This window comes from Dromiciops gliroides, chromosome 4, assembly GCF_019393635.1.
Source record: "Dromiciops gliroides isolate mDroGli1 chromosome 4, mDroGli1.pri, whole genome shotgun sequence".
In the NCBI taxonomy this organism is placed as follows: Eukaryota; Metazoa; Chordata; class Mammalia; order Microbiotheria; family Microbiotheriidae; genus Dromiciops; species Dromiciops gliroides.
The window spans coordinates 496,011,297-496,021,315 of record NC_057864.1 but is presented as its reverse complement, the minus strand read 5'-3'; the positions used below and the strand labels follow the sequence as shown (position 1 = coordinate 496,021,315).

Sequence of the window (10,019 nt, the reverse complement as noted above, 5' to 3'; positions counted from 1 at the left end):
GAGGCCTGCAGATCTCCCTGCCTCATGCCCAGGACAGGGCTCTCCGGTCTTGTCTGACTGAATCTTTGGGGATCCTCACAGCTGGGCCCAAGCAGATGGAAGTCCACTGACCCGGAGTGAGGATGCAGATATGCAGAGGGCTCAGCAGGCCAGGGGGCCCATGCTCCCCGTTTCGTTCCACTCGGCATTGGCAGAAGCGGCTGCTGGGCCCCTGTGGATGCCCTGAGCAGCCTGGAAAGAAAAGCTCCTGTTGTGGGGGCCCGAAGCCTGTGGGGCTGATCTGGGGAGCCCTGTGGCCCAGAGGCTGTTTCCTTACCCTCCCAGCGCCTCTGGGAGGCCCCTCAGCTGGCCCAGACCTGAGGGAGGGGCCCCTCTGCAAGGACGACAACCAGTCCTCTGGGCTCTGCTGAAATCTCCAGGGGTGGCCTGATCCATGTGTGGAGGAACCCACAACCTCCCAGGAGAGCCCAGCCCACTTTAAAGTGAGCCGGCCCCCTGGACACAGGGATCTGGGTGCCTCCAGCACGTGCCCTTGTTGTGAGGACCTGTGCGGGGGAGTTCCCACTGTGTCTCCGTCACTAGTGGCTTCCCTTCTCAGCCTTACATTCAGGGGCAGCCTAGGTTGCCCAGTGGTTAGAGCACGGGCCCTGGAGTCAGGAGGACCTGAGTTCAAATCTCACCTCAGACACTTCCTAGCTGTGTGACCCTGGGCAAGTCACTTAACCCTAATTGCCTTAAACATCCCGGGCCATCCCCAGTCATCCTGATGTCGATCTTGCTGCTGGCCCCAGATGGTTGCGGGGGAGAGAGTAAGGCTGGTGGCCTTGCCCAGCCCTGCCTCCCTTCAATCCAATGCCCTGCAAGTCCTGACATCAGCTTGATGTCCCAGTGCTCTTGGAGAATGAAGGACCAGCAACACCAAGCCTTCCATGAGCCCTCTATTGCTCTTGTCTGGCCCTGGAGCCTGCAGGCTCACTGGGGGCAGGGCATCCGGATTCAGAAATGCTGGTTGGCTGAGCAGAGCAGACCCAGGAAGCTCAGTCGCTGTTGTCCCATGGCTGAGGGGCCTGGCACTGCCCAGGAGCAGACCGTGGGGTTCTGGGAGAGGGCCTTCCTCTCTCCTCATCCCTAGGCCCTCTGGCCGGACACAGGCCCGTCCCATTCTTTTCCCAAGCCCTCTTCACTGTGCTAGTGTCAAGCACTTGGCAGGCCGGTGTCTTGAGGGCCGGACACCCGGCTCAAGCTCCAGCCGTGGGGTGAGGAGGTGATGGGGAAGCCCAGGTCCCTTCTGTGGGCAGGCCGGCCTTGCTCAGTGGCCTTCAGGCCTGTTGGTGTGGGATGACCCTGGCAGCTCTGAATGCAGCCCCAGGGTCTTGTTAATGCTAAGTTATTAGAAGGCCTCCCTGAGCCCCCCCCCCACCTCCAAGCACCTACCGTGTGCAAGGCACAGATGACAAGCAGCGTCCCAGGGGGCCTGTTGGTCCATCACTCTTAGCTTGGAGCACTAGTTTTCTCACTTCTCATTTTGGTTCTGCCCATTATGGTGGTCCAGGAAGCTGCAGCATCTCTCCAGCCATCTCTTCTTGCCCCATTCAGCTCCTCTCTGGAGGGGCCCCTTGCCTGCCTGGGCCTTCCTCCGTCTGGGACACAGGCGGGCCCTCGGCCTGGGTTTGGGCACCTGCCCTCCCTTCTTGCTGCAGGCCTGGTCTGCCTGCTTTCTGAGCTCATCCTAACCAAGATCTCCAGGGTGGGGCGACATGGTAGTCCCTCTCTCACCCCTTGGCTTCCCCACCACCGGGAGGCTTTAGGACTCGAAGCGTTCCAAGATCCATCACAATCGGCTGCCACGTGGCTCCACTCTGTTTGCATTTCTGTGCCAAGGAATTTTTAAAACATGCATAAATTGTACCCAGAGAGACTCTGCTGTTGTGGGCCGTGGCTGAGCCAGGAGAGCAGACTCCCATGGGTGGCCCTTCTCCTCATCTCCGTTTCCTAGGGGCTTTTTGTCATTTCTAAGAACAAAGCTAGACAGATGCCAGGAGCAATGGGCTGTGAGGGGTACCTGGATAGGGCAGGCCCCAGGCCCCTGACCCATGACCCCTGGCCCCAGGCCCCTGACCCCTGGCCCCTGGCCCCAGGCCTCTGACCCCAGGCCCCTGACCCCAGGCCTCTGACTCCTGACCCCTGGCCCCAGGCCTCTGACCCCTGGCCCCAGGCCCCAGGCCCCAGGTCCCTGGTCCCTGGTCCCTGGTCTCTGGCCCCAGGCCCCAGATCCCAGGCCCCAGGCCCCAGGTCCCTGGGAAGGCTGTGGGGCCACCTAGAGCAAAAACAAAAGGAGCAGACTCGCTCTTTTGCTCAGGTGGCTGTTGGTGTGCTCCCCTTGAGAGTGTGAGCCCTTTTTTGTTTTGTGAGGCAATTGGGGTTAAGTGACTTGCCCGGGGTCACACAGCTAGTAAGTGTTAAGTGTCTGAGGCCAGATTTGAACTCAGGTACTCCTGACTCCAGGGCCGGTGCTCTTTCCACTGTGCCACCTAGCTGCCCCGAGAGTGTGAGCCCTTTGAGGGCAGGAACCTAGTCTTTGCCTGAGCTGAGCACCATGCCCAGCACAGACTGAATGAGTGACTGGCCTTCAGAACCCCGGGAATTGCTGCCTGCTCTCTGATGGAGCCCTCCCCACCAGACATCCTGCCCTTTGGAGGGGGCGGCAGAGGCCTAACCCTAGCCCTAACACCTGCACGGAGTGAGAGGCGGACCTTTCTCGGAGCCTTGTGTGCCGCGGGAGGCCTCCCTCGGTACAGGTGGTGGGGGCCTGCTCCATGGAGTGTATGGGAGTAGATTGATTTAGTTCCAGAAATCGGGCAGAAGCGCCAGAGGGATAGGTGGACCTTTCCCCGGTGAAGGAGGCCAACATCAGGGTCCCTGCACAGGAGGCAGTAGCACATCAGTGTCTCACTGGGGTGTCAGAAAGGATGCCTGGGGGCCGTGGTCCAGAGGCCTGTGCTCTAGGAAGGGGTGCTTTAATTAGCTGGCCCCTTGATTGACAGCAGGTGGGGGGCACACTCTCTGGAAGCTCTTGGGGTGGGGGCTTCTGTCAGACGCTGAGTCTGGTCCCCCTTTACCTGGGGGTCCTGGGGACAGAAATGGGGTCTGCATTGTGTCTAGGGCCAAGGAAGACACTGTCCTTCGTGACTCTTGTCACCACCACAGCCAGGCCTTGAAACCGAGGAAGAAGGGAAGAAGCCACTGCCTGGAAGGGTTTGGCAAGCCTGGAAGGTCAGCTCGGTGATCCTGGGGCTAACAGGGTCTCTGGCTGTCTCCTCTCACACCAACAATCTGTGGGCATCCCTGCCAGAAGGACATGTCCTTTAGATGCTGGCTGACACTGGGGAGGGTGCTAATGACCAGAGAAGAGAGAGTGGGAAGGTCACACGGCTGTGCCAAGGAGTTGGACTTGTCAGTGAGCTCCTTGGCAATGGCTGACTTTGGCCTTCCCCCCTTCCTGTCTGTCTGGCCCTGCCGGGCCCAGGAGAGGTGATTCAGCCCTAGGTGGCCACCAGCTTGCTAAGAGTTGAAGGGAGGGCCCTGGATAACCCAAACTAGAACAACTCAGAGGTCTGGGGGCCTTTACACCCCTCCAAGAGATTCTGGGCACCCACTTGTCCAGACTGTGTCTGTCTGGAGCTTGTCTAGAGCCCTCATGTCTTCGGTTTATCCACCTGCTTTTCTCTCTATCCCTGCACACCCTCTGCAGCCCGGCACGTGGAGACCTGGGCTGGGGGGGCAGTGCTCAGAGCCCCCCACAGGACGCTTGCTCACTCCCCCTGCACAAGCAAGGGTGGAGCGCAGAAGCCCCGGGGTCAGTGCCTCAGCCCCTTCAGTTCTACCCCCAGTTCCCCTCCCTGTGTCCTAGTGGGGTTTGGCTTATAAGATAAACTTGTCAAGTTGATGGTAAAGGACGGACAAACTGGCAGCTCTGCCTGGCCAATGTCCTCGCGGACAGCACTGGGAATTCTTTTGCTGCCTTTCAGGCGGCGGCTCTAGTCTCTGCTGTGCTAGGGAGTGTTTACACGCTCTCTGTGGAGCACAAACGCACTGAGAGTGGGACACGCTCCTGCTTAGAGGAAGGCCCGGCTTCCAAGCTGGGTGGCTTCCAAGCTTCTCCCAAGCAGCCCAACGACAGGCCATGCCTGCCTCACGGGGTACCCGCCCCCTCACCCAGGGTGCCACCGCCTGGGTTCTCCTGCTTCCTGGGTGCCCCTGCGCTGACTGGAGGGCGGGAGGGCATCTCAGGGCAGAAGGGAGGGATCCCAGAGCCAGAGGCAGGGGGAGCTCAGCAACTATCAACTCTCTCCACAAACATTTATTGAGCACCTACTACGTGCCAGGCACTACGCTAAGCACTGGCCATACAACCTGCCCTCAGGGAGCTCCCAGGAGGCAAATAGAGTGAAGATGATCCGTGGGGGAAGGTGCTGGCACTGAGGGCAAACAGGAAAAGCTTCCTGGAGGGGGCGGAGGGATTTTAGCAGAAGGAAGCCAGGGCAGCCAGGATGGAAGAGCAGTTCAGGCTTTCGGGCCAGAGGGGCTGAGGGATCTGGCCCCTAGTGCTCTGGACAATCAGAGGCAGCAGCGGCAACTTGGCCACAGACCCAGAGCCAGAAGGAGGAGACAGAGGCAGGAAGAGAGGAGAGCCGGGCACGGTGCTGTGGGCAGAGGCTGCAACGGCTCTGAGGGGCTTGTCCCCAGGGGAAAGGCAAGGGGACCGGCCCTATTATGTGCCAGGCACTGTGTGCCAGTGTCTCATCTGACCCTCACAACCATCTTGTAAGGTAGCTATCATTGTCCGCCCCCCCCCTTTTTTTTTTGGTGAGGCAATTGGGGTTGAGTGACTTGCCCAGGGTCACACAGCTAGTAAGTGTGAAGTGTCTGAGGCCAGATTTGAACTCAGGTCCTCCTGAATCCAGGGCTGGTGCTCTATCCACTGCGCCACCTAGCTGCCCCTATCATTGTCCCCTTTTACAGTTGAGGAAACAAACAGAGGTGAAGTGACTTGCCCAGGGTCACACGCCTAGTATTAGGCTCAGTGCTCTATCCACCAGCAGCTCAGGGATTTTGGTCACTGGAAGGGAGGCATGACTCTCTGTCTTGTCCCCTCCTCCCACTCCCCTTGCCCTAGAGCTGGTGCTGGGGGATATTTGAGAGGAAATGGGCCTAACTCCCCCAGCTGGCTCTGCCCGGCCCCTCCAGTCATGTGGTGAGGCTGGGGAGGGGCAGGGTGGGGGCAGGGGCAGCACTTAGGAGCTCTCATTCTAATGGGGGAGGGTAGAATGTGACCAGAGGGGCCAAAGGCAGCTGGCCAGGAGGGTGTGTCCTCTGCTTCGCTGATGACCCTTTGGCAACACCAGGAGTGATGTTAGATCTTCAGAAGGTGCTTTACACCCAAGATGGACCTGGCTCAGCCCCCGCCGTGTTGGTTGACAGGTTTCTGGGAGCTCAGTATGGTCAGTGCTGGTCACTCATTCTACCGGAGGCTGGCTTGGCTGAATGGACTCCCCAGCTGGGGCGCCTTGTGGAGAGGCCTCGCCCTGGCCCAGCCCCACCACAGCTGGGCTCTTGGCCTCACTCACAGCTTCACCCCGCCCAATGGCCGGTCTCAGTCTCTGCCTTCTGTGCACTCCATCCAGCCAGCCATTCCATAGCCACTCTCTGGGCTTTGGATTTTCAGGACACCCTGTGCTCTCTTCTCCAGGTTCATGGGGTCCCACTGATGCCTGCCCTAAAAGGCAATGTCAGCCAGCTCCCTGAAAAGGAAGGGAGAGAATGTGTGTGTGTGTGTTTGTATCCCTCCAGCTTAGCCATCTATCAGACTCTTAATAGGAACTGGGGGAATGAATGAATGAATGCCTCTGTGAATGAATTCATGAATGCATGCATGCATGAAGGCATGCGTGCATAGACCACCTTCTCCTCTCCTCCTAAACCCACCCACCATCCAAGGGTCCAACCCACCTTTTTCAATCATGTGGCTGGGGGGGGGGAGTCTTTGCTTCCCCAATTGTGTGTGTGTGTGGGGTGGGGGGAGGGTGTTGCTGAGCAGCCCCCGACTCCCCCCCCCCAAATCCCCAGCTGCTGGATGAGACCCAGGCTTTGGGTTAGGATCGCAGGATCATCTCCCATTTCCCAGTCTCAGTTTCCCCACCTGTTAAAATAAGGGGGTGGGGCTAGTTGGCACCTAGAGACCCTTCCAACTCTGCATCCTTTGACGCCTGGGTTCCCATAGAACATCTTTTCCTCACTCCCTAAGCGCCCCTGGGAAAGGGGATCCCCTCCCGAGCCTCAGTTTCCCCCTTTGTAAAAGGCCAGCCCCCTTCTCCGCCCAAACACTGATGCGCGCCCCCGCGCTGGGCTCCTGTGCTCGCGTCCGTCACCGCAGTTAGCGGCTTTCCGGAGAAGCTCCGCCCACATCTCTTGGGCACTTGGCCACGCCCCCTAGGCGCTCGGCCCCGCCTCAGGCCGCTAGGGCTGGGCTGCCTCAGGGTGGATGGCTTCGGGGAAGGTCCGCCCACAAGTCCTCCCCTCAGAAGCCTCGGCGGCCAGCTCCGGCCCAATAGGAGCGCAGTGGCCTCCTCCTGAACCACCCCTCAGCTCCTGGCCCCGCCTCCGGCCGCTGTGGCCCGGGCTGCCGCAGGGCTGAGGGTTTCGGGAAGCCCCGCCCATAGACCCATCCCTCAAGGGCTCAGTGGCTAGTCCTGGTCCAATAGGAGCGCAGAATCCCGCCCCTGCTCCGCCCAGGACCCGCCTCCTGGCCCCTAGGACCCGCCTCCGGCCGCTGTGGCCTGGGCTGCCGCAGGGCTGATGGTTTCGGGAAGCCCCGCCCACAGACCCTCCCTCAGAGGCCGCGCCAGCCTCGGTCCAATAGGAGCCTGGCTCCCCGCCTCGGATCCGCCTCCAGCCCCCAAGCCCGGCCCCCTGGACTCTTGGCTCTAGCGCACCGCCGCTGCAGCGGGCGGGTGCTGCGGCCTGGAATTGTCCGAGGGAGAGAAGGCGGTGTGTACGCGTGCGCGCGCGGAGCCCGGGGGTGCGTCCTCGCGTCCGTGACGTCAGGGACACGCCCCCCGGGGGCGGGGCGGGGGCGGTGGCGGCGGCGCGGGCACGGCCAGGCGGAGGGCGCGGGCGCGGGCGCGGGGCCGGCCGGGGCCAGTCGGGCGGCGGCGGCAGTGGTGGCGGCGGCGGCTGCTGCTCGGGGCGCGGGGTTCCGCGCGGACGGAGCGAGGGAGGGACGGCGCTCATGGCGGCCGCGCCGCGCGGCCTCCGGGGACGGTGAGTGACGGGAGCCCACGCGCGCTCACGGGCGCGGGCTCGGGGAAGGGGGCTGGGGGGAGGCGGAGGGGCCGGGGAGGTGGGCGGCCTCACCCCCCCTTCCGCCCTCCGCGGGGGGCCCAGCCTCACCCCACTCCGGCCTCCTGGAGGGGGCCGAGGGTCTGGCCCGTGGGCTGTCCACGCGTGGGCTCCTTGGAGGCACCCCCCCCCTCACCCGCCCCATGCATCGCTCGGTGCCCGTAGCCCCAGGCGGCCCCGCGTGCGTGCTGCCTGCTGGACAGGGATGTGTGTGCACGTCTGCATCGGGGTGTGCACGCGTGGGAGCGGGGCGATCCGCGGACACCCGGGTTCGAGCCTGGCCTCGGCCGCCCCCAGGGCCGGGCAGCGCTCGGGGACGCCCTGGGGCAGAGCGGGCGACCACCTGCTCGGGCACAGGGAGCGTCCCCCAGCCCCGGCCCCAGCCCCTCAGTGGAGGCTCTCTTAGGCTCCCGTGGGGGCCCCGGCCCCGCAGGACCCCAACTCGCAAAGGTGCCCCGGGCACCGCCAAGGTTGGGCACGGAAGCTCGCCGCAGACCCACCTGGCGAGGGAGCTCAGGCCCCCCGCCGGGCTCCGAGGCTGTCCCTACTGTTCTCCCCCCAGCGCCCCCGGGAGGGGGTCCCCACAACTTGTCTCGTTGGCTCTTCGATCGCCAGGCTTACAAAGACCCTCCCTGCCCCCACCTCGATGCTGCATTTTGACAGCTCGGGGCGGGAGGACGAGCGCATCCCCCCTCCTAGCCTGGGCACTGGGAGCCTGGGCATCGGGAGCCTGGAGGGAGGCTGTGATGTGGACGCCCGACCTACCCCCTCCCTTCCTCCCTCCCTTCCCTCCTTCCCTTCCTCCTTCTTTCCTCCTTTCCTCCTTCCTTTTCTCCCTTCTTCCTTCCTTCCTTTTCTTCTTTTCTCCTTCCTTCCTCCCTTTACTCCTTTTCTCCTTCCTTCCTTCCTTCCTTCCTTCCTTCCTTCCTTCCTTCCTTCCTTCCTTCCTTCCTTCCTTCCTTCCTTCCTTCCTTCCTTCCTTCCTTCCTTCCTTCCTTCCTTCCTTCCTCCCTCCCCAGGCACCAGAAGAGGACCTGTTTTAGGATGCCAGCAGACAGGTGTACACCCAGCTAGAGAGTGGAGGCGAGAGCAGAGGGTTGCTGCTTGAAGGAGCTGGGCTGGGTATCAGTCTTTCCAAGGTTGGGTTTGGGAGCTTGGAAAGCCAGAGGAGGGGGCTCAGGCTGGAATCAGGAAGCTAAGGTGTGCTTGGCCAGCACAGCCACAGAGCCGGGGTCAGAAGGGAGCTACCTGGGTCTGCTGGCTCCGGGCTGTCAGACCCAGGTGAAGTGGACCAGCGCCTGGGAGCAGAGAGGCCTGTGCAGCGAGGGGGCAGTGCTGAGAAGGACAGCGGCCTGGCCCTGGGAAACTGATGACACCCGGGCCTGGTGGGCAGCAGCGGTGCTGATGAAGTCATTCCAGGGACAGCCAGAGACTTAACTGTTTGGGGACAGAAAGGGGGACTGCCTGTGGGTTTAGCGAGAGGCTGCCGACCTATTTGGAGTCAAACAGATGCTGTTATCTTCTCATATGGCTTCTGTCTTCTTCACATTGCAAGGAAACTGAGATGTGTCTCTCCCCCCCTCCCCTTCCCCCCCCCCTCCCCGGGCAGTTTACCCAAGCCAAAGAGGAAAATATGGTTCTTTTGCCCAACACTTAATTAGCTGGGCCCTTAGAGCGTCTTAGATGGCTATCTCTGTCTGCTCCTCTGTGTGGTTTGGGCAGGGAAAAAGCGAAACGTCTAGCAGTGTGTGTTGTCCTTTGGCTCGGCAGAGGTGAGTCTTGGTGCCTGGGAGGGGGCAGCACAAAAGTAGAGAACTCTGCCCCTCCCCTCCCACTGCCCTCGGCCTGAAGCTGGGTTTGCTTAAGATGTGAGTTATATGCGCTTTTTCAATGTCATGTTCGGCTGGGTTTTTATGATGGGAAAAAATGTGGTTAGGTTGGCAAGGAATGTAAGAAACACATTGGAAAAAGGTCTTTTGAGTAATAGCCTCATCTGAGCAGCATCTGAGAGGGTGTGCCAGGGCCCCAGCCCTAGAGCAGGGACCTCAAAGGCCATCCAGGCCAACACTTCATTTTATACAAGAAGAAACTGAGGGAGAGCTGACAGGACCCACCGGCTGCTGAGCCCCAGTTCCTTCGTTCCCAGAGGTCAGTGGACTTGCCCAAAGTCACGCAGACACAGGATTGGGCTTGTTCTTAGTAGCCAGAGAACCCTCCAGATGGAGCGTTCATATGGGATCATTCATGGGTCAGTGGTGGCCAGTCTCAGTTATGGTTCAGAGACTGACAAAATTGTTTTAAAATAAGGAAAGTTACCTCTGATGTGCTTTTTGCTATTTACTCTTTTTTTTCCTTCCTTCCTTCCTTCCTTCCTTCCTTCCTTCCTTCCTTCCTTCCTTCCTTCCTTCCTTCCTTCCTTCCTTCCTTCCTTCCTTCCTTCCTTCCTTCCTTCCTTTCTTTCTTTCTTTTTTGGTGAGGCAATTGGGGTTAAGTGACTTGCCCAGGGTCACACAGCTAGTAAGTGTTAAGTGTCTGAGGCCGGATTTGAACTCAGGTACTCCTGACTCCAGGGCCGGTGCTCTATCCACTGTGCCACCTAGCTGCCCCTCCCTATTTACTCT

The 10,019-nt window shown here is 60.8% G+C and overlaps 1 protein-coding gene across 3 annotated transcripts in view; it reads left to right on the top strand.

The window, feature by feature from the left end:
* The first annotated feature begins 7,190 nt into the window (after positions 1 to 7,190).
* Positions 7,191 to 10,019, top strand: part of ADARB1 (adenosine deaminase RNA specific B1) — a 179,560-nt gene continuing 176,731 nt past the window's right edge. For 2 of the 3 annotated variants that reach the window (XM_044001601.1, XM_044001600.1), the window contains exon 1: positions 7,191 to 7,320. The gene's annotated coding sequence lies outside the window, so the exon portion shown is untranslated. The remainder of the gene's footprint in view (positions 7,321 to 10,019) is intronic. The other variant, XM_044001602.1, reaches the window with a different exon arrangement.